Raw genomic sequence first — 20060 nt, 5'->3', positions numbered from 1 at the left:
CTTTTCACTCCTCGGCTCAAGCAAGCCTCCTGCCGTAGCATCATCAGTAGCTGGGAGAAGCACAGGATACCATCAGTGACCATTATCCCCCCTTCGTCACTGTAGCTTTAATTGATACACAGCACTTGTGCATACCTTACACGTTTATGTGTGCATGCCGGCACCTGTGCCACCGTGTGCATGTGGAGGTCAGAGGGCAAGTTTCAAGAGTCATTTATGTCCTTCTGCCATGTTGGACCTGTGGGTGGAACTCAGGCTGGTCAGGCTTAGTGGCAAGCAACTTTACCCACTGAGCTGTCTCACTGGTTTATAGCTACATATCCCTTGGGGATCTAGCATATACAGATTATATCCTTGTGCCCATTCTACAGGTAAAGAAACTGAGGCTGAGACAACTGGAATGACAAGCCAGGCAAGGTCACAAAGCCGGCCGGCCCCCTCAAAAGCCCATGTGTACCAGACTCAAACATCACAAATATTTGCTTTTTTGCCCCGCCCTGACATGAGGGAATTAGATGATTCTGCTTGCCCAGCTGAGGACACCCAGTCTGTCCAGACCTGCTGACTCTCACTTTCTCACCGTCGCTTCCAATGACAACCGGAGCGAGTGTGATGTGTTGGTGAGAGCGTGTGTGTGTGTGTGTGTGTGTGTGTGTGTGTGTGTACTTTCAGAATTCTGTTTTCAGCAACTGAAGTTGCCCTCCTGCCTGTAATTAACTATTTGATTTAGTCTAGTCAATTAATAATCCCACAATTCAGGGTCTGAACAAGAAGATGCTAAAAGCACACTTCCTTTATTTAAAAAAAAAAAAAAATCAGTGTTTATTTTGGGAAACCGAACAGAGAAACCACAGGTCTGTTGCCCGTGCCTGTGGGGGAGGGGCTGCCAGGCTGTTTGTTGGCAGGGGCTTCCATGACACTTTGGGGCACCGAGATGAAGGGCTGGCTAGAGGGCAGGGTCCCCTACTCTCTGCCTTCTCCCTAGAGATCAGGTTTTCAGTAGTCCCAGGGAAAATAGCTTTTGGAGTCAGTGAACACAGTGGAAAAAGCATTTGACAGCAAGGCCGGAGCCTGGGGCTCTGTCTCTGACCTTGAAGCAGGCTCTTCCCCGCCCAGAGTCCTAGTTTATTCATGTGCAAAATGGAAAGTGGCCAAATTATACTGGAGATGGGAAATTGAATTCGGTTTTTCTACTAACTGGCGGTGGCTGCAGCTGGGTGGGGATGGAAATCTATGATTGATTATCAATGTCTGCCATGGATACAGGTAATTGGGGAATAGGGCAAGATGTCCCTAAACACGGTGAGCCCTCAGTAGCTAAAGGATTTACATGAATTTAACATACAGTGGTCTAAAAGTGTGTGAGTGTGTGTGTGTTGTTGTGGTTGTTGTTGCTGGGAATTAGACTCAGTGCCTCGTGCATACTAAGCAAGCACTCATACGTGCCACATGCATCCTCCATGCCCCATCCTTTCTTTTTGAGAAAGGGTCTCATTCTGTAGCCCAGGCTGGCCTTGAACTTGCTAGGTAGCCCAGACGCTCCTGAAACTCTCTGCAGTCTTCCTACTCAGCCTCCCAATTGCTGGGATTATAGGCAAGAGTCATCACACACAGCTCCCTTAGGGGTAAATATGACTTACAGGGTTTGGGCTGATAAGATGGTTCCAGATGTGATGGTTTGAATATGCTTGGCCCAGGGAGTGGCACTATTTGGAGGTGTGGCCCTGTTGGAGTAGGCGTAGCCTTTTTTGGAGTGGGTGTGGCCTTGTTAGAGTAGGTGTGGTCCTGTTGGAGAAGGTGTGGCCTTGTTGGAGTGGGTGTGGCCTTGTTAGAGTAGGTGTGGCCCTGTTGGAGTAGGTGTGGCCTTGTTATAGTGGGTGTGGTCTTATTGGAGTGGGTGTGGTCCTGTTGGAGGAGGTGTGGCCTTGTTAGAAGAGGTGTGTCACTGTGGGCTTTAAGACCCTCCTCCTAGCTGCCTGGAAGTCAGTCTTCCACTAGCAGCCTTCAGATGAAGATGTAGAACTCTCAGCTCCTCCTGCACCATGCCTGCCTGGATGCTGCCATGTTCCCACCTTGGTGATAATGGACTGAACCTCTGAACCTGTAAGCCAGCCCCAATTAAATGTTGTCCTTCTAAGCGTTGCCTTGGTCATGGTGTCTGTTTACAGAAGTAAAACCCTACCTAAGACAGAGGGTAAAAGCATTTGACCCACAAGGCTGACATTCCTGGAATACATGGTAGAAAGAAGAAATCTGACCCCAGAAGTTGTCCTCTGACTTCAACATGTGCACTGTGGTGGTTTGAATACGCTTGGCCCATAGGAATGGTACTATTAGGAGGTGTGGCCTTTTTGGGGTAGGTGTGTCACTGTGGGTGTGGACTTTAAGACCCTCCTCCTAGCTGCCTGGAAACCAGTCTCTTCCTGTTTGCCTCCGGAACAAGATGGAGAACGCACAGCTCCTCCAGCACCATGTCTACCTAGGCACTGCCATGCTTCCCACCACGGAGATAAAGAACTGAACCTCCGAACATGTAAACCAGCACCCCCGGAATCACGCAGCCGAGGGAGGAACTGCCAGAGTGATAATTTCATTAATACTGATTATATATGGTTCTATACACAGCAGAAGTACTTGGGGAGATTTATATTGGCTGACAAACCATTACCATAGGGCTGCAGAGGGAAAGTGGACTTATTTTGTGTTAGCATGAATATGGATTCTTTTCTGTAAATATGGATTCATCTTAACGACCAAAAAAAAAAAGAAAAGAAAAAAAATCCATAGTGAAGATGATTTGAACCGGGCTATTTAAAGACTGTCTAAAAGCATTGACAGGAGCGTTATTCACAAAAGCCGGAAACCAGAAACATTACAAGTGTCCATCGGCAGCAGAACAAGTAAAGAATGATGTTCTTATACAATGGAATACTACACAAAAGGAAAAAGAAACAGTTGGGGCCGGAGAGATGGCTCAGCGGTTAAGAGCACTGACTGCTCTTCCAGAGGTTCTGAGTTTGCTTGAATCTTCTTGAGTTCGATTCCCAGCACCCACATGGTGGCTCACAATCATCTTTAAAGGGATCCAATATCCTCTTCTGCTGTGTCTGAAGACAGCTAGAGTGTAACTCACATACATAGAATAAATAAATATTAAAAAAAAAAAAAAAGAGTTGACTGGTTCACACAATACAGATAAATCCCAAAAACAATATGTTTATTTGTTTGTTTGTTTTGTTTTGTTTTGTTGGTTTTTCAAGACAGGGTTTCTCTGTGTAGTCCTGGCTGTCCTGGAACTCACTCTATAGACCAGGCTGGCCTCGAACTCAGAAATCTGCCTGCCTCTGCCTCCCAAGTGCCGGGATTAAAGGCGTGCGCCGAAACTGCCCGACAAAACAATATGTTTAAAACAAAAGAAGACATACACAGGCAGACAGACAAGACACACACACACACACACACACCAGAGAAAGAGAAAGGAAAAACTTGCAAAAAAATCAAGTATAATTTTTACACTTTCACAGTATGATTCAAACCATTTTTATTATGGTTTTTTTTTTTTCTGGTTGCTAAGATGCATTCGTATTTACAGAAAAAAAATCCATATTTATGTTAACACAAAATAAGTCCATTTTACCATCTGCAACCCTATGCTGATGGGTTTGTCAGTCATTATAAACCTTTCCGGGTACATCCGCGGTGTATAGAACCATACATGATCAGCGTCAATTGTAGGCATTCGTGTGAAGTTCTAACACAGACAAAACTAACCCATGGAAGAGAAGTTGAGGTACTGTTTACCTCTGTGGAGGAAGGAGCAGGTATCACAGGCTTGGAAGCAGGCAAAAGTTTCCATCAGAGGAAAATGTTTGAAACAGGATCTTACAATGTAGCCCAGGCTAGCCTGGAATTTACAATCCTTCCCTCTCACTTTCTCAAGAGCTGGGATCACAGGCGTGTACCACCTGTGGGTGGGAAGTATTCTTCCATAGTAAGACGCCAGGGTTGAGGTGACGGCTCGGTTGGTAGTGTTTTCCACGAAGCAATGAGGATCTAACTTTGAATCATCTCTGCTCATAGAAAACCCTGGGCACATGTACATAAAATCCCAGGCTGGGAGACACTCGTATCAGTGAGTACAAGATGGGGGGGGGGTTTGAAAAACACACCAGATCTCTGGCCTACACATATGCACACATGCAAAAAAACCTAGGCAGTTCACACACACACACACACACACACACACACACACACACAAAGGTGTGGTGGTGCATGCCTTTAGTCCCAGCACTGAGAAGACAGAGGCAGGTTGGTCTCTGTGAGTTCAAGGCCAGCCTGGTCTACACAGCAAGCTCCAGGTCATCTAGGGATGCATAGGGAGACTCTGTCTCCAAAACAAAAAGATAGTTTATTTCTATTATATGTGTGTTCGGGCTTTGCCTGCAGGTAGGTACGTGTGCCTTGTGAGTGCCTTATGCCCTTGGAGGCCAGTGGACTGTGTCAGATCTACAGGGACTGGAGTTACAGGTGGTCGTGGACCAGCGTGTGGGTGCTGCGAGCTGAACTCTGGATCTCTGCAAGAGCAGCCAGTGCCCTTAATCCCTAAAAAAAATCTCTCTAAAGTCACTGCCTCTGCTGAATATTGAAAAGGTAAGGAAGGAAAGAAGGATGAATATTGAAAAGGTAAGGAAGGAAAGAAGGAAGGAAGACAGAATAAAGAGGGGGGAAGAAGGATGGGAGAGGGGAAAGGGGGAAAGAGAGAGAAGGGAGAGAAAGAGAGAGAGGAATAGAAACAAATTTGGGGAGGGGGTGGAGGTTATGTCCGACGTCACTCCTGCCTGCCGCCAGGCCTTTAGACAGCTCTCTGGCGGGGAGATGGATCTGGGGTTACTTAGAACTTCCGGTTCCCTTATTGGAATACCCATGGACCTGTATCACAAGGAAGGTTGTCAGTTTTTAGTGTAACGGTTTCTTTCCTTTTTTTTTTTTTTTTTTTTTTTTTTTTTTTTTTTTTTTTTTTTTTTTTTTGGTTTTTCGAGACAAGATTTCTCTGTGTAGTCCTGGCTGTCCTGGAACTCACTCTGTAGACCAGGCTGGCCTCGAACTCAGAAATCCGCCTGCCTCTGCCTCCCAAGTGCTGGGATTAAAGGCGTGCTCCACTACCACCCAGCAGTGTGTGTGTGTACCAGTTTCAAAATGGTTGAGCCATGACCACGGGGAGAGGTTCTGCCACCTCCCCTGACTTACAGGAAGACCCAGTTGAAGAAGTGTTTATTCAGTCCAAGGTCGCACAGCTAGCTTGTTGTGGGGCTCCATTTTTCATTCAGTGGACCGATTTCACCTTCTCAATACACCATGACAGTTAACATTAGCAGAATCCCACCCCCATTATCTTCCCACCGGTTCTTACCGAGCTTAATCTCCAATTAAAGAACACTTTGTATAAATTATAACGGAGGATGGAATCCTCGGGGAACCTGAAGACTCAAAGGAAGGAGAAGACCCTGGGATGGAGAGGAAAGAAGGTAGGCATCTGAGCAGACTCGGAAAGGCAAACATGGAGAACAGAGCACTCCTTGTGTTAGTCGGCTGCATTAGAAGTCTGACCGGAGCGCAGAACAGACCACTCCAGACCACACGGTTCCAAGGGTAGGGGGGAGGTTTATTCAAGAGATAGGGCAAAGGTGGGGGGAAGAAGAGGGAAGAAGAGAAGTAGAGGCCAGCCATGACCACGTGGAGAGAGAGGAAGAGAAGGGGGAGAGAGAGGGGACAGAGAAGCTAGAGGCAAGATAGTAAGAGAAGAGCCAGGCAGTGGTGGAGCACACCTTTAATCCCAGCACTTGGGAGGCAGAGGCAGGTGGATTTCTGAGTTCGAGGCCAGCCTGGTCTACAGAGTGAGTTCCAGGACAGCCAGGACTACACAGAGAAACCCTGTCTCGAAAAAAAAAAAAAACAAAAAACAAACAAACAAACAAAGAAAAGAGTAACAAGCAGCCCCTTTTATAGTGGGCCAGGCCTACCTGGCTGTTGCCAGGCCTACCTGTGGGGAGGAGCTGCTACTAAGTGCCATCCTTGGGACTTGACTCAAGTCCACCAATGGCCACCAATCCCATCTTGGCCTCCCTTCTTCCTGACTTAAGTAACTACAGCAGACATTTATAAAATATCCCATGGGCTCGCTAAGCAATTTACACCAACTGAATCATTTAGTCACTCCAAAACAAAAAACAAAAACAAACAAACAAAGGCTTGGGGAAGGGGGTCTGGGACTCAGACCCCAGTATACCAAGCCTGTTCTCCAGCAGGAACTGACACCCTCAGCTCCTGTTAACTTCACACAACAGAGAAAAGCCAATCCCAGAGAGCAAGCATAGAATCCTGAGACCACATAGCAAAGAAATAGGGTGCCTGGATCTGGATGCAGACTCTAAGTCACACGTGAATCCAATCCCTTCTGTCTGTCTGTCTGTCTGTCTGTCTGTCTGTCTAGTGAATCCAGGAGCTTCGGTCCTTCAGTGATTTTAGCCTAGTGTGGCTACACTTGGCTTGGTCCCTGAAAGGGCCAAGGGTGTGAGCACCTCTCGTCTGTTCCCTAGCTACTAAATAAAAATCAAAGTTGGCTGTGCACACCTGTAATCTTAGCACTAGGGAGACAGGGACATGGGGATCTCTGGAGCTCCCTGACCAGATAGTCTTGCTGATTCAGGGACCTTTGGGTTTTGTGCAAAGACTGAGTCAAAAATTAAGATGGAGGGCTAGAGAGATGGCTCAGCGGCTAAGAGCACTGATTGCTCTTCCACAGGACCCAGGTTCAATTCCCAGCACCCACATAGCAGATCACAACTGTCTGTAACTCCTATTCCAGGGGATCCTACACCCACACACAGATATACATACAGTCAGACAACAACGTACATAAAATAAAAATACATTAAAAAAAAAAATAAGATAGAGAACAGCAGAGGTAGATGCCTGAGATGGGCCTCTCGGCTGCACACGCGCGCACACACGCGCACGTGTGCACACACAAACGCTCGCATAACCACAGGCATAGACACACAGAGAGAAAAGTAAAAAGACTACTTAGTGAGATTGGACAATAGGCGACCTTCCAGTGTCCTCGTGTGTCTACCTGAAACTCCTCTGTAGCTCCCTTTCACTGATAGAACAAATCCCCAACGCTGCCAGTAGACAAAGCCCCGCCCTCGCCCCGCCCCGCCCCGCCCCGCCCCCATCCTGACCCCTGATTTATCTGCCCTACAGCTGTTGATCCAACCCCCCTTACCGCACCCCTGCCTTTTAATCGAGCCTGGAAATCACCAAATCACCAGACTCATCCTAGGCACAGGGCCTTTAAACAACCCTCGCCCCTTAAGTTTAAGGTAGACAACTCTTCTTCTGGAGCTTTCTTCTGTCTGCCTAGAGCAGGGGTTCTCAACCTTCCCCACGCCACAAAGGCTTTAAATCAGTTCCTCCTCGTTCCTCCTCGTGCTGTGGTGACCACCACCACCCCCATCACAAAGTGATTTTCGTTGCTCCTTCATAACTATACTTTTGCTACTGTTACGAATCGTAATGTAAATATCTATATCTCCTGATGGTTTGGGGAGACCCCTGTGAAAGGATCGTTCAGCCTCCCATCCCCCAAGGGGTCACAGTTCACAGGTTGACAACTGCTGGCCTGGGGCATTCTTCCCCATGTGGCAATATCCTCCTGCTATGGACAAACTCACAGTAGCCTGGGCATCCTGCCTCAGCCTGAGCTTTCGTCCCCAGGCTGTGCCTCACAAACTTCCTCTGCCTTTTCAGTGTCCTCCATGAACGTCACTTCCCCCACAGAGACACCCCCAGGTCCACCCTTCTGCTCCATTTCCTTTGCCCCTTTGGTTTCCCAGAAGCCTTTGCTGCAATTGTGTGTTTTGGTACCTGTGTGAGTGTGTGCATATGTCACATGGTCGGTGGATGTCAGAAATACTCTACCTCCTGTTCCCCTCCACCTCTTCCGCTCTTTTCTTCCTTGAGACACAGTTTCATGTAGCCCAGGCTAGCTTAAAACCCAATATGTAGCTGAAGACAAACTTGATTGGAATCCTTCTATCTCCATCTCCCCACGACAGCCGCAACCAGTTTATGGACCACTGGGGGTGGAACCCAGGACTGGCATCAGACAGGTGCCCCACCAACAGAGCTACATCTCAGGCTCTTTAACTCCTTCCCGAAAGTTAGGGCTATTTTCTCTCACTCCCCTTGGCGTGGGCTAGCTCGTGAGGCACTCTATCCATCTTGAAAGCACAGTGCGGGAGACACATTGCCCTCCTTAAGCCTTTGGACATAATAATAATGACCACTGTGGTTTATTGAGCTCTTGGAGGAGCCGAAGCAGTTTCTCATGCTATTTCATTGGCTCAGCGGATAACTTATGATGCCGTCTTAATTACTAGTATATCCATAGGATGGATGAGTATCTGAGGTTCAGAGACATGCCACCCCTCGGCTAAAATGACAAAGCATCTAAGGAGAAGAGTGGGGTTTCTGCCTAGGGCTCTCCCACACCTTTATACTCTGCCAGTCGTTTGGTGCCACCTCACAGAGGGTGGGGCTGGCTGCTTGAGTCCATGCTGTCCTCCACTGTCCTTTCCCTTAGCTCCCTCCACCCAGGGGTTTCTGCCTTGAACTCTAGAGCTGCCATCTCGGGATCTGCAAGCCTGTGAGAGCAACTCCTTAATTTAGTATCATAGCACTAAGAGCAGGCAGCAGGTTCAAACGCCCGTCCTTCTGACTGTGGCCCAGAAGAGAGAGGCTGAACTGGAAAAGCGGAGACTTCCTGATTCTTCTTTACTATAAGTGACCCAGGTGTCCCCAGAGTGGTGCTGATCTTGCTGGGCTATCAGCATCAGCAGGCTCTGGAGAAGCCAGAGTCCCTGGGAGCCACTCAGAACGATCCAGTAAGAAAAGCCTAGGTCATCAATACGTATTCTTTATATTTGTTTATTTATTTTTAAGTTTACACAGTCATACATTTTTTTGCAGGCTTCACATTTGATGAAAAAGCAAAAACAAACGAAAACCAGTTCTTTATTTTGTTTTCTTTTGTTTTGTTTTGACTAGGGTGTGGGCATGCACATCTGTAATTACAGCATTTGGAAAGTGGAGGCAAGAAGACCAGGACCTTCAAGGTCACCTTCAGCTAAGATAGCCAGTTTGAGGCCAGCCTGGGCTACACAGCAAGACGCTACCTCAAAACCAGACAAAACTGTAGGCTGGGAAAGATGCCTACTGCACAGAAGCGCTTAACTGACAGTGTGAGGACCAGAGTTCAAGTCCGCTGGTCCCACATCAAACCTGGGAGTTTTTAGAAGCATCTGTAATCCCAGCATGAGAGGTGCAGACAGGGGATTCCATGGAAGCTGGAGAGCCAGCTAACCCGACACACACAGTGGGCAAGCAACAAAGAGACCCTGTCTAAAACAAAGGGGAGGTGAGGGCTCACATCTAAGTTGCCCTCAGACAAGGGGTGGCATGTGGACAACCCATGTCCAAGTACATCACATACATGCACACCATATTCACACTCAATATGATCACATGCACATCGTATTCACACACACGCGCACACACACATGCACACCCTATTCATACCACACATACATGCACATTGTATTCACACACATACCTGTGTGCATGCGAGTGCAAAACAACTTCAGAGTGTTGCTCATTGGCTTATGCAAGAATTGGGGTTGATCTAGACAGTGGTGGACACACCTTTAATCCCAGCACTTGGGAGGCAGAGGCAGGTGGATCTCTAAGTTCGAGGCCAGCCTGGTCTACAGAGTGGGTTCCAGGACAGCCAGGGCTACACAGAGAAATCCTGTCTCAAAAAACAAACAAACAAAAACAAACAAACAAAAAGAACTAGGGCAGAACTGGAGAGATGGCTCAGTGGTTAAGAGCACCGACTGCTCTTCCAGAGGTCCTGAGTTCAAATCCCAGCAACCACATGGTGGCTCACAACCATCTGTAATGGGATCTGACACCCTGACCTGGTGTGTCTGAAGAGAGACAGTGTACTCACATATATAAAATAAATAAACAATTTTTTAAAAAAGATCTTAGGTTTGGTTCCCTAGCACTTAAAAGGTTCTTTCCCCACTAGGTTGTTTTGTTTTTAATTTTTTAAGGTAACTTGGTTGCTGTGGTACTTACTGGGGATTGAGCTCACAGCCTCACAAAAGTTTTGTCTGATTTGAATTCTATGTCCCAGCATGAGAAGGCTAAAAAATGGGGAGAACAGAGTGCTGTATTCGCTACTCATAAGCCGGGGGGCTCCGGAGAAGACTCAGCCCAGGAGGTGTCTGCCTCACGAGCTAAGGACCCGAGTTGGAGCCAGGACACCCATGTAAAGCTGAGCATAGAGGCTCATTGCCTGGAATTGGAGTGCCGGGAGTCAGAGACAGGAGGATGCCTGGGGCTTCCTGGCCAGCACATCTGATTGAGTCAGCAAGCTCCTTGTTCAGCGAGAGACCCTTCTCAATGAGGCAGCGGGACTCAGCAGACAGCTCAGTGCATCAAACGCTTGCTTTCACAAATGCAAGTGTGAAGACTGGAGGTAAGGTCCTCAGAGCCCACATAAAACCTGGCGAGCCTGGACAAGTCGCCTAGCTAGACTAGCCAGAACTAGTGAGTTCCTGGTTCATGCGCAGTCCCTGACTCAGGAAATATGTGAAGAGCAGTTGAGGGAGACATCTGATGTTAGCGTTAGTACACACCCACACACACAAGCATGCACGCACACACACACACACACATCTACACATACACATAGGCTCACACACACACACACACATGCATGCATACACTCAGACATGCACACACATACACACAGGTGTGCACACACACATACACACAGACGTACATGCACACATGTGTGTGCACACACTCAGTCACATGCACACACATACATACATGCAGGTGTGCACACACACATGAACATTCACACACACATGCGCATGCATGCACACACACACACACATACACACATGCGTGCACACATGCGTATGCACCCAAGCACAGATGTGAGCTCACACATTTGTGAGCACACACATACACATATGTTCACACACTACACACATATACCAAAAAGCCCAAACAAAAACTAAAACTAAATAAAAACAAAACATGAAATAAAAACAAAACAGTGATTGACGAAGACACTCAGCATGGGGGGACCCTCTCACCTACACACACTGTTAACGCATACATGCACACACATGTATACACACATAAACAAAAAACCCATGCTAAGTAAACACAGATCTGCTTAGCTAGACAGAAAAATGCCACGGATTTCCATCTACCTGAAATATCAAAACTGGGCCAGATCTCGAGAAGCAGAAGGCAGGTCAGGAGCTGCCGTGACAGGGTGCAGAAGAGAGAGATGACTAAGTGAGCCATAGTTGTCCCTGAGGTGAAGAGAGGCAGAACTGGAAGGAATTGGTGCTACACGGCACTGGAAAGAGCCTAAGATACACACTTTGAGGTGGCTGATGGGGTCTGGGCATGCAGCCCCTCTGTAGGAGGCTTGCCTAGCCTGTGAAAGACCCTGGTTCAACACCCAGTACCAGAACGAGGGGGAAGAAATCCTGTTTGCCAGGTATACTTGCAACCGCAGCAACAGAGGCTGAGGCAGCAGGAAGCGGGAAGAATTACAATAAATAAAATGTGTACATGTGATTTCAGGTGCCCACAGATGCCAGAGGCATTGGCTCTCTGGAGTCCCAGGCAGTTGTGAACTGTCTGATGTGATTGCTAGAACAGAGTCGGAAAGAGGCGTCTCTCCAGCCCCTTCCTTGCCTTACACAGATGGGATTACACTATACTCACCAACCTTCCTGGGAATGTATCAATGAACATCTCAGATCAATATATTTCCCCCTTCCCGTTTTACTTTGGAGACAGGGTCTCACTATGTAGCCACAGCTGGCCTGGAACTTGCTATGTGGACCAGGCTAGCCTTGAACTGCACAGAGATCCACCTGCCTCTACCTCCTGAGTGCTGGGGTTAAAGATGCCTCAAGTATTGGCTCTTCCTCTTCTCTCTGGCTCTTCCACAGTGGTCCCGCCCGAACGATCCACTATTTCCCTCAAAGATGAGGCTCCAACTTATCTACCTCAAGGCTTGCCTGTGACTGTGACCTCCCAGCAGGCGACTGACCCCACAGGCTGCCTGCTTTGACTTAGTCATCCTGTCTTTCAGGGCCAGCTAAGTGTCCAGACTCCCTTTCTGGCCAGCTGCAGGACTTCAGGCAGCTACCTAAACCCTGTGAGCCTCAGTCTCCTCAGATGCCTTGAGGAGGTTCACAGAGAAAGAGAGAGGCACAGAGCAGGCAGGACACAGCTCCGGGCCAGCTGGTGTCATCTGATCTCTCGGGAAGAAAAGGTGGGCAGAGCCCTGGGTCTGTGGCCACCTGCTTTGGGTAGGGCATTAAAGCTGAGGCGGGAAGGTGAGGCCCAGCCGGGCGGCCCTGGGAACCCGGGAGAGAGGCGAGGCTGGAGTGGAACCGTTTAGCAGGAGAACAAACGGGCTCCTGAATGGGCGCTTTTATTCCTGCCGCACAGGGCTTTGTTCCCCAAACACGTGACACACAAAAGCCTCTACTTGAATTCGGGAACCCAAATTGGTTCTCAGGTGGGGGAGGAGAGGGGTGTCCGGATTTCGGGATTCCTTAAAGGGACAATGCCCTGGTTAGCCGGTCTCAGGGTTCAGTCCTCATTGTGGGGGGAGGGGGGGAGAAGGGAGGGGAGGGAAAAGGGGTGGGTGTGAACTGGACCTGTGGGGGCGGGGCAGCTGTTCAGAAGAGGATGAAGAGGGGAGGGGGGGTGTTGAGAAGAACTGGGGCCCCCTGCCTGAGAAACAGAAGGCATTGAAAGGGAGAAGAGAAAGGAGAAGACAAGCTAAATAATACGGTTAGAAAGTTCTTAGTGCACCCACCATCCTGCCTGGCCTAGGCTTGCCCTGTTTCTCAGCACCAATGGCTGCCTGCCCTGCAGGTCCTCTAAGCCCCGAGCTGGATCTTGCCTCTGGGCCTCTGCCATTGCCCTTTCCCTCCACCTGACCTGCTTCCCACCCACCCACAGGATTACACTGATCCGGTAATCCCAGACGCCACCCCCTCAGAGGGAAGAGAGAAACCTGCTATGCTTCATCCATCTTGTGCCTAGCTCTCTCCCAGAGGTCACCGCGGTGCTTCTCATAGTGGTGACACATCGACACACCACACCAGAGCCCGCCCGCCCGCCTGCCCGCCTGCCCGCCTGCCTGCATGCATGCATGGATGCATGCATGCCTGGCTAAGTGGGGTAAGGGTGGTGGCTTTCCATGGCTCTCCATGGAAAAGCCATTGTTTTTAGAGTCAGGTGGACTTGACCCTGTCTTTGAAACTTTGTAGGTGGGTGTCTTGGGCAAGCCTCTGACGTCATTTCCCCTTCTTCCTCCTTCCCTCGCCCTTGTTTTGAGACACCATCTAGCTATACAGCTTAATCTGGCCTTGAACTCCTGATCCTCCTGCCTCAGCCTCCTGAGTGTTGAGATTACAGATGTGGAACACCCTGGCTTGGTAGGTAATTTCTGAATCAGTTTTTTTTTTGTTTGTTTACCTGTGATGCTGGAGACCCAGGCTAGGGTCTTGAGTACACTAGGCAAGTACTCTACCACTACCATGTAAACTATACAGCCAATCCCATCCGGCCCCCAGCGTGGCTTGATCGACCCTATTTACAGATGATAAAGTAATCTGAGGAAGGAAGGAACAGACACAGGATTTGCAGCTGCCTCTCTCATCCCAAAGCCTGTGTTTTGCTTCTTTATACTCTGGTGCCCTTTTTGGTTTCTGACGCTTGGAAGCCTTAGGGGCAGCATGTGTTGAGACCCAAGTCTCACGAGGAAGAACTGGAGGGGCTACCCCAGTTCCCTGCATCAGCATCTGGCCCGAGGCCTTATTATAGTATAGAGCGCCGATTTCTATACCAACGGCTCTGTGATTTCACCGGCTCTGTGGTTTCATTACCTTTAAAGTTTGTAACTGAGACCAAGTCTCGTGGGTATACACATTTAATCCCAGAACTCAGACACAGAGGCAGGAGGAGCTCCGTGAGTTCAAGGCCAGTCTGGTTTATGTAGTGAGTTCCAGGACAGGCAGGGTTATATATGTTAGACGTCCATGCGTGGCTTAGAACAGACCAAACCAGACCAAACGTTCCACGTAGGGTTTATTCAGGAGATAGGGCAAAGATGGGGTAGGGGTGGGGCGGGAGAAGAAGTGAGTGAGGTCAGGGGGTTCTGCCTGTTTTATATGGGTGGTGACGTATCCTCTCCCAGGTAAAGATGAGGTAGCCAGGTGGATTCTGGGAATGTGTGGCGGTTGCCTTGGCAACGATGTGGGGGTCGCCTAGATGTGATGTCACTGGGTTCGGAGCCTGATACTAACAATATAGTGAGACCCTCTCTCAGGATTTTTTTTTTCCTTCCACTTGCTTATACACAAATTTAAAAAACGAATTTAAAAGTAAAAAATATTTTTGAAAAATTACATTTGAGGCTAAGGGTATAGATGGTTGCTTAGTATGTACAAGCCCTGAGTTTAATCTCCGGCGCTGCATAAACCCAGAGGTCCTGGGGACGCATCCTTGCCTTCCTAGCATTGAGGAGGCCCCGAGGAGTTTAAAGTCATCTTTGGCGTTATTGGGAATTAGTGGCCAGCTTGCAGCTACGGACACCGTGTCAAGAGAAAAAAAGAAAGTTTATTTCAGAGTCTCTCCTGTGTTGGCAGGAGACTCCTTTGATCCTAGGAACTGAAGGTCAGCCTGGGAAAAGAGAAGTGTGTCCAAACCCCTAACTAGTACAGGGGTTACTAGTACTAGTAACTATGGTGTTTCTGTCTTGATGATCTGATGGTTGTGCCAGAGAAGAACTAAAGGTAACGGAAAGAGAAAACCCAGTGAACTCTGTGGTGGGAGCATGTCTTCACTTCAGCTTGGGGAAGGATTTGGGGTGCCCTGTACTGTCTGGGCTGAGGGGGAGAATTCGGGGTGCCCCCAGGCTGAAGGGATTGTCAGCAGGTTGTTTTCAGCCCGGAGCTCCAGACAGGGCCTTGGACGCAGAGGTCCTCTAAGAAGGTTGTGGCCCCATGTTCCCTCCCTAAGTAGCTAAAGAAAGCTGGCTTGAAATGGGATTGTGCAGACCCAGCGCTGGGATGCAGGATCGGATCGGGATTGTTCCGCTAATCCGCTGAGATCATCAGTTTCTGTGCCCTGTGCTCTGTGTCCTTCAGGTAGCAGGTAGATTCTGAGCGGCTGCCACTGGAGGAGGGCCTGGCTTCTATAGGCTTCCCTCCTGCTTCCTGCTTCCTGCGTCCTCCCCTCCAGCCAGTCTTCCCACCTACCTGCTATCCTGTAGTCTGCCGCCCCCTACCCCCAAAAAAGTCTATCAAAGTTCCACCCACCTTCCAAATAACCACTCACCTTTGAGGTAGGTACCAGTAGGGGACAGAGGCGGGAGGAAGGAAGTAGACAGCTCATCCTTATAACCTGTTCTATTCTGTAAGTAGGAGCCATATCCCTCTGGCACCTGGCTTAGGAGACCACATTGTGAGGTACCTGTGCCCTTTATCATGCCTTCTTAGCAAGTGATTTGACCTCCCTCTGCCTCTGTTTGCCCATCTGTGAAATGGGAGTGTGAAAATAATATCTACCTCAAAAAGGCTTGATGGGATAAAGCCCAGCTCACCAGTTTGGGATGGAAATTTTGATATAAGGGCCTGCAAGATGGGTCAACAAGCAGGCTCTAGCCACCAAGGGTGACAACCTGAGTTTCACTCCCAAGATCCCAGTGGTGAGGGGAAAGAACCAACTCCCGGAAGTTTTCCTCTGTCACACGCACACCACAGCACACGAGTGGGTGTGTAAGTGTCCCCCCCCCGTGATAATTAAACAAAGAAATGTAATTATTGAAAACAATAATAAAAACTTGATAGTGACTCTTATTCTGGCTAGCCTTGTTCCTTTTTTTGTTGTTGCTGTTGTTTTGGTTTGGTTTGGTTTGGTTTGGTTTTTTGTTGTTGTTGATTTGAAACAGGATCTTATGTAGCCCAGGCTGGCTCAGAAGTCTAGGATGGACTTCTTCAGCTTCGGGCCTCCAACATGCTGGGATTACAGCAGCACCATGCCCTGCTGTGCATTTTCCTAGGCATTACCCCATCTTACCTTCTAGCCACCTAGGGAGAAGATTAACACCTTCACTCAATGGACAAACCTAGGAGCGGAGGGTCTCTCTTGCTTGGGGTTCACCCCACATCTGTGCCAGCCGAGACTCTGTACGCACTGGGCAAGTGCTCTAACGTTGGATCTCCGGTCTTGTTTGTTCCAGTAACTTCTAATCTCCAGTAAGACCGTGGCTCTACAGAAGAAGGCAGTCTCAGAACTCACATAAATCTGTTACAGTTTCGGGCGGAGTTCATGTGCAGGCGGAGAAATGAAAGTGGCTCTGGAGTCTTTGAACAGCCGTTTGGCTTCGGTGAAGTCCTTGCAGCGACTTAGTACAAACGCAGTCCTAGCCGAACGAACGGGAAAGGGCTGAGGCGGTGTAGTGCACACCTTTGATCCAGCAGGCAGATCTCCGAGCTTGAAACCAACCTACGTAAGCACAGTCACACCCTGTCTCAAAAAGACAACCGCCCTGGAAAGAGCTGAGGCTAGGCATTCCTCACCTGGAGAATGGGAAAGCAAACTGTGACCGCAGAGGTGGCTCCAACCCTCGGCTCGCATAAAGCCTAAGAGGTGGCCATGAGGAAAAACAGCAAGACTCGCGCTACAGACTGGGCAGTTCCATTCGGATCGAGTTCTCGAGTTCGAGAACATCTACTGGGAACTTTGGCACAGACGTCACGCCAGTGACTGTTACCTGGGAAGGGAGTGCCAATCAAGTCCCAGGGAACCTTCCAGCACAACCGGAACATTCTATAATATCCTGATGTGGATGCAGTCGCTCAGCAGTCCCCGCAGGTAAAATCTTGCCAGCAAATTTATCCAAGTTTAGAAAACGGACTCCACGGTTAAGAGTGCTTGCTGCTGTTCCAGAGGACCCAAGTTCAGTTCCCAGCACCCACATTACACTACTCACAGCTGCCCATAGCTCCAGCTCCTGGGTATCTCATGTACTCTTCCGGTGTCCGAGAACTTGTACTAGGTCCTAGAGCATGTGTGTGAGCACACACGTGCGCACGCGCGCGCGCACACACACATATGCGTAAATGAAGAATAAATCTTTCTTTAAAAATTCATCCACGGGCTGGAGAGGTGGCTCAGTGGTTAAGAGCCTGGGCTGCTCTTCCAGAGGTCCTGAGTTCAAATCTCAGCAACCACATGGTGGCTCACAACCATCTGTAATGGAGTCCAGTGCCCTCTTCTTGTGTTCATGAAATCAGGGCACTCATACATAAAATAAAAATAAGTAAATCTTTGCCGGGCAGTGGTGGCACACGCCTTTAATGCCAGCACTTCGGGGGCAGAGGCAAGCAGATTTCTGAGTTTGAGGCCAGCCTGGTCTACAGAGTGAGTTCCAGGACAGCCAGGGCTACACAGAGAAACCCTGTCTCGAAAAACAAAACAAAACAAAACAAAACAAAAAAAAAAGAAAAAGAAAAAAAAGAAAGAGAGAGAGATCCACATTAACATATACATATATGTTACTATATTGTTAATAAGGTAAATTAAAAAAATATTTCAATCTAGCCAAATGTGGTAGCATCTACCTTTAATCCTCACACTCAGGAGGCAGAGGCAGGTGGATCTCTGTGAGTTAAGAGTCCAGCCTGCTCTACATAGTAAGACCTGGTCTCAATAACAAACAACGACGATAATAACGATAGTTGCTGTTATTTATTATTGTTGTTGTTATAAATATGTTCTATAATTTTAGCACTTGGAAAGCAGAGGCAGGGTGATGGAGAATCGTAGGCCAGCCTGGGCTACATGCTACATAGTGAGATCCTGTGTCAAACAGCAACAATTTTTTTAAAAAAAGTTAAAAACAGAACTTGGGAGATGAAAACATGAGGACCAGGAATTCAAAGGCATCCTTTGATATGACCACGTCAGTGCAGGGGGCTTTGGGGCGGGAGGTGGGGGGGAGGGGGAGGGGAAAGGAGAAAGGGAGAGAGAAGAGTTCGATCCTCCAATCCGCAGCATAATAAAAACTTTGAGCTGGATTTAGTCTCGCTAGGTACTGTTCGAAGGCCTGTAATCCTAGCTCCTGGGAGGCTGAGACAGGAAGTTGAATTTGAAGCCAGTCCGGATCACACTATAGGTACCAGGCCAGCCAGGGTTACATGGAGTGGCCTGGCTGGAGGGTGGCGAGAGTGGAGGGTGGGACGAGGGTGGAGTTCAGAGGGTGTGTGCCCAAGTGGTCAAAACAAACAGCAAGCTCACAAACAAAATCCCACAGGATGTTGGTAAATGCCGGCCTCCCTGTCTCCTAGGACGCCAAATAAGATCCAAGATACTGGAAGTTTGAATGTCAGACAAACAACACGTGGTGTAAGCATCCCCTGTACAATATTTGGGACTCCTCTTTTCTTTTATTATCTGTCGTAAGTAGGAATTTAATCCAGGGCCTCCTCGATTTTCGCATACTAAAATCTGGCTATCGCCACCCTCCGGGGACCCCTCCCGGGACGCCGCCCGGTCGCAAGCCCGTGCCCACCGCAGGGGGAGCGCCCCGCGCAGCGCCGCAGTCACGCCGGCCGCAGCCTGGCAACGCGGCCACAAAGGGAACCCGGGAGGCGGAATCTTTCCACATGCCTGATCAATGGGGGCGCGGAGACGGCGGCGCAAACAGGCCCGAGACAGCCGCACAAAGAGGAGGCCCCTCGGTCGCTCCCGCCTCGCATTGATCCCTCTCCTTTGTGGCTGAGGACAACGGGAGAGGCGCCTCGTGGGGACTCGGCCTATTCTCATTAGGGGCGAAGGCCCTTGAGGACCCTTGGTCCCCAGCCCTCGGCAGCATCTCTTCTATAGGCTTGAGACGCGGGTCTGGGGGTGGAGGTGGGGGTCCCGAGTCTATCTGGGGACAGGGTGGGGTCGAAAAGTGTCCATAGTGCAGCCACCCAGACTCTGCCTCCTGAGGACCCCCCAGTCCGCTCTAGCTAGCAGGTCTGTTCTGTCCCCCTGGTTACTGGCAAGGCCTCCTTGAATCCTCTACTTTTATTTATTGAGTAAATATTTATTGAGCGTTTGCTCCAAGCTGTTCCCATTCCTCCCTCCCCCCCCCCCCCCACACCCAAGACGACTTGAACTGGTCAGTCCCTTCTGAAAGTATCACCTCTCTGGGAAAGCATCTTTGGACCATCTCCCACCTCAGGTTGGGAAGACACCACCCCCCCACCCCCCCACCCCCACCCCGTCACCTTGTGCCCTCCCAGGCGGCTTCCTCTCTTCAGTCACCATGGGGGCAACTAACAATTACCTAGCACTTACTATGCCTACAGCTCCCAAGCATTTGACGTGGCTAGCTCCTTTTTTGTTTGTTTGTTTTTAAGATGGGACTTTAGTATGTTTGTAGCCCAGGCTGGCCTCAAAGCAGTAATCCCCCTGTTCTGAAGACGTTTACCATACGCCCCGTTCCAGGGTTCCTATAACTCATAAAACATCCCTCCAGGTTTGGGTTGGGATGTCCTCCATTTTTGAGAGACAGAAATGAAGGCTGGTATGCTGGAGTCGTGTGTGTGGCGGGGGTGACACCCAAAGCCACATAGCCAAGAAGGGGCAAATCTGTTACAACTAGCTGGGTCCATGCGTCCATTTTGGTCTGTTTCTCCAACAATGCCGAAGCGGTGACCTCGGCACCCAGCAAGACTTGGGTGGCTGTAAGCTATTTCCTGCTCTTAACTTGGGTTTAAGAACTAAGGTGAGGGTGAGGGTCAGGGGCTGAGGATGTCGCCCAGTGGTGGATGACTTGCCTAGCTGGCTCCGGCTCCGGCTCTGGCTCTGTCCTCAGCACTAAAAGTGGG

General features: G+C 49.2%; 1 long non-coding RNA gene across 1 annotated transcript; it reads left to right on the top strand.

The window, feature by feature from the left end:
• The first annotated feature begins 14315 nt into the window (after positions 1–14315).
• Positions 14316–17333, top strand: LOC143437630 (uncharacterized). Its single transcript, XR_013106992.1, has 2 exons — positions 14316–15523; positions 16421–17333. It is a non-coding gene; the product is annotated as an uncharacterized LOC143437630 (long non-coding RNA).
• Positions 17334–20060: the final 2727 nt, after the last annotated feature.

Source organism: Arvicanthis niloticus, chromosome 24 (assembly GCF_011762505.2).
Source record: "Arvicanthis niloticus isolate mArvNil1 chromosome 24, mArvNil1.pat.X, whole genome shotgun sequence".
Classification (NCBI taxonomy): Eukaryota; Metazoa; Chordata; class Mammalia; order Rodentia; family Muridae; genus Arvicanthis; species Arvicanthis niloticus.
Note: the sequence above shows the minus strand (reverse complement) of the source record. Positions and strands in the feature narration are given on the sequence as shown.